The following is a 4693-nucleotide window of genomic DNA, read 5'->3' as shown; positions in this document are numbered from 1 at the left end:
CTGGTACTCACTCCCCAACACTTCCTGCAACTGCTGGCCTACACCTCTACCATGGGAACTACCCAACAGCAGAACCTTCTTCTTTCTCTTAGACTTTGCAACTGTCCTAACCACCGTAGCTGCTGAGGTCTACTGCATACTTCCTACATCTACAGCTACTAGAGATTCCTCTCCACTAGACTCTGATAGTTGGTCATATCTATTGCAAACACCAATAGTAAAACTATCTGAAAATCCCCTTCTCCTAGCAGATCTCTTGCCAACAGCCAGCTCCCATTCCCCAACCCCCTTCCCCCTCCTCATCCTATCTAGCTCCTCCTGTGCGTTTTTCAACTGGACCTGAAGGGCACAGATCTTACGCTCCTGCTCCTCTATCAGCTTACTCTTGCTACATAACCTGCAGTTCCAGGACAGGATCTCACCAGAATGCCCACTGGCTTCCCCACTGCATTCCCCCCAGTGAAAATACTTCGAACAAGTCTCACACCGCAATCCACTACTCACGAACCTACGGCAAAGCCCACACTTCTCACTCACGGTAAAATTTTACAGTTATTGAAACAAGAAAACAACTTTATCAAAATTATGCTACTACAATAAGAAGATGTTAGAAACGGACTACAATAATCACAAACTTGCTTTACAAGGGAAGTAAATGCTATTATTGACAGTATTAATCAACAACAAATGAGAATATAACAAAAGACTAACACAGAAAGAAAATCAAACGCCTAATGACACAGTAACGAAACTGAAAGCAGTTCCCAAAAATATCTTCTGAAATTATTTCACCAGAAAACAACAAGAACACCGGTTGAAGACTACTAAAGTTCCTAAATAAACCACTTCACACAAACAATTAATTAGTACTTAGCTTTCGATACGCCGCTACAGCTGCAACTGGCTAGCGCGGAATGTAAACACGGGTAAGAGGTTAAGTTGCTCGATACGAAACACTCACAAATATCAGGTCACTACACAAGAAAGGCAGAGGTGAATGAAGAAACCACTAATAAGTCACTTATATAGTAAATATTATCACAAAAACCGTTAAAATATGTATCTGAAACCTAAAAATATATATGAAAACTTAGAGAGCGATCTCCCACGCAGTCACGCGCTTATGACGTCGCTCCCGTTTGAAGCTCATAAAAATATACAACAAACGAACGGTGTACTTGGCTTATAAGCAGCAGGAATTCGAAGTGCTCTCTCACTATTGGTCTTAACGACTCGAATCGAGAGCTTCACGACATGGTGTTTACTTACGGAAAGCCAAATGGCAACGGGCGGCTGGCAGCAATGTTGCATCAGGAGACCTAACCACGCCGTAACCGCCACAGTATTCAATGTTTGCAATAGTGTTCCGCCGTTTATCTCAAATGGTTCAAATAGCTCTGAGCACTATGGGACTCAACTGCTGAGGTAATTAGTCCGCTAGAACTTAGAACTAGTTAAACCTAACTAACCTAAGGACATCACAAACATCCATGCCCGAGGCAGGATTCGAACCTGCGACCGTAGCGGTCTTGCGGTTCCAGACTGCAGCGCCTTTAACCGCACGGCCACTTCGGCCGGCGCCGTTTATCTGAGACTGGGTTATTTCAGGAAGCAGGAAATCATGAAGGACATCCCCGAAATGTTCGGACGCCAGATTTGGAGGAAAACGTGATAAACGCTGTGAAAGGAGACCGCCGTGTCAGTACCAGGGTAAGTCATACGACCTTGTGGAACATTCTCCAAGACAATTGTTACTACGCTTACCACTTACAGAGTGTACAGGGGTTACTAGCGACAGACTTTCCACATCGGGAGCAGTTTTATCACTGGTTTCTTCGCCAGGCAACCACGATTGCGGGACTTGTGACATACATTCTGTTCACAGATGAGACCACCTTTACGCGGAGTGGTATCTTAAACTTTCATAACAGTGATCTGTGGGATAGTATGCAGAACCCCCTTGGTATGGTGACTGTTGTATGCCTACTCGTCAAATGTGAGGTGCCTAGGAAACCTGCTTTCTCGGATCGCTAGACAACAATTCAAGCAAGTCGCATTAATGAATTTTATTTACAGGAAATAAAAACTTAACATTGAGAAATGAAGATATGTCGTGAGTAAAGGGCGACAGACAAACAAGAAATCTCTTCAGTATATACAATTCGTAATCCAATAGAAGTAATACAGCGAATGCTTGTATCCAGGTCACTGGCCTTGATGCTTCTCGTAGAACTCGCAGAACTGGGTCGCGGTCAGTCGGGTGCACCGCTTATGTTTTCGCGTAGACGGCGCTGCCGCGGCTTGGTCGTCCTAGAGAGTGATCGGTTAGCATGCAATTGGCTGACGTCTTTTTCACAGCCCTCTCTGCTCTAACGTTCTCGGCCTGCGTGCCGGCGCTTGAAAAAAATGGTTCAAATGGCTCTGAGCACTATGCGACTTAACATCTTTGGTCATCAGTCCCCTAGAACTTAGAACTACTTAAACCTAACTAACCTAAGGACATCACACACATCCATGCCCGAGGCAGGATTCGAACCTGCGACGGTAGCAGCAGCGCGGTTACGGACTGAAGCGCCTAGAACCGCTCGGCCACAACGGCCGGCACAGGCGCTTGACTTCACACCGAAACATCCCTCCCTCCCAAAGCGACGGACCGTCGTCGTGTAAGGAGAACGACAACGGTAGGGGAGACAGGAACGTGGACGCTACGCTGGACCGGAAGCTGTAGCTGCAGTGGTCGTAACCTGCCATCCGGCCTTCGCTCTGGCGAAAACGTCCCCGGAAAACGACAAGAAGCGTACGCGTCCACCTTCTAAGGCCCATAACCAGATGTGGAATGTGTCGGCTCCTGCGGAGTGGGCGGGTCCAGCTTCATTGGTAGAACGAGACGAGGTCTAGGAGGCAAAGGCTCCGTCTCCATGGGGTTGTCCCGAGGTGTCGTGATGACACCCTCTGGCGGCTGCTGTGGCCGCGCTGTCCTCGGAATCCGTAAATCTGGGGGAAGAGAGACAGAAGGATCACCGTGCACATGACAGTGGCGAATTTGATTTTGAGGTCGGCGCTACAATCCGTCTGGGCCTGAAATGAGGTACATGCATGCGCCAAGTCGACGAAGGATCTCGCCTCGCGTCCACCGTCTACTGCCGCAACAAAACCTGAAAAACACAATCTCATGAGGCGCAAAGCGGTACTTGCGGCCTTCCTGCGGAGCCCGGTGCTGATGAGAGTAGAACAGGTGGAGAAGTGTCCGACGACGGCGGCCGTGAAGCAGTTCCGCCGGAAATGGTCCATCTCGTGGATTCGAACGATAGGAGGAGAGAAATAATTGCACTGCTTGATCCCTGGTGTGTGGGTGCGAAGTTTGGTCACCTGCTGCTTGAATGTTCTGACAAAACGTTCCGCTCCGCCGTTTGACTGTGGATGGAACGGTGCACTAGTTACATGCTGTATGCCATTGCGTTCACAGAATGTTTCAAACTCATTTGACGTGAACTCAGGGCTGTTGTCGGGTGTTATGACTTCAGGCAAATCTTCGACGCAAAATATAGAGGACAACACCCGAATTGCGCTACGTGACGTTGTCGAGTTCATTGACACAGCAAAAGGAAACTTGCTATAAGAGTCTACCACGATCAACTAATGAGTGTTTCAAAAAGGTCCCGCAAAGTCTATGTGCATACGTTGCCATGGTGATTGCGACTTAGGCCAAACAGAGAACTTTTGCGGCGGAGCCGACTAGTTTTCCGCACATACTTTAAGTTGTGATGTCATCTGTTCTTTTTGGGTGTCCATATCCTGTGTCGACGCGCTAACCGTTTCGTATGAACAATCCACCAGTGACCTTGGTGAAGTAACTGCAACACTTCTTTTTGCAAAGCTTTGGGGATCAACACACGTGACTGTCCACTGTCATTTTGAACAAGATTCACACCTTTCTGTATAGCGAGTCTATGCCGACGTGCAAAGTATCGGCGCACTACAGAATTCTTTATGCTATACAATGAGTGTGGCCAAGGTGCGCGAATACATTTTTGCAAAATTTTCAAATCTGAATCAGCTTCCGTGGCCTGTGCAAGTTTCCTATAGTTCAGAGCAAAGGATTGAAGCAATACAGAATCCTGAGCATCGATGTGACAATAAGATGGAGCAGAAGCGTGAAAGTCTGGATCAGGGCCAATTGGAAGACGTGAAAGTGCGTCCGCATTACCATGTTGAGCTTTCGAACGAGCCACAATCCCATACTAGTATTGAGACAACAACAAAGCCCATCTTTTCAAATTCTGGGCTGTTCGTACAGGTATCGGCTTTGTGGGATGAAACAAGGACTGGAAAGGCTTGTCATCCGTTACTAAGTAGAATTTCCTGCCATGTAATAATGGTGGAATTTGGTGACACCATATACAATAGCCATTGCCTCTTTCTCTGTTTGTGAACAGTTACTTTGAGGTTTGGACAAAACTTCTGATGCGAAAGCAATAGGCCTGCCTTTATCATCAAATTTGTGCGAAAGCACTGCACCGATTCCGTAAGAGGAAGCGTGAACTTGCAATACAACTTGTTTGTCTGGATCAAAGTGAACCAAGCACCGATCATTGAGGAATGCAGTTTTAAGTTTTTTAACAGCTTCTTCGCCCTTATTTGTCATAACAAAGGGCACATTCTTGCGACGTAAGCGATGCAATGGAGCTACGAT

Source organism: Schistocerca piceifrons, chromosome X, assembly GCF_021461385.2.
Source record: "Schistocerca piceifrons isolate TAMUIC-IGC-003096 chromosome X, iqSchPice1.1, whole genome shotgun sequence".
Lineage (NCBI taxonomy): Eukaryota > Metazoa > Arthropoda > Insecta > Orthoptera > Acrididae > Schistocerca > Schistocerca piceifrons.
Note: the sequence above shows the minus strand (reverse complement) of the source record.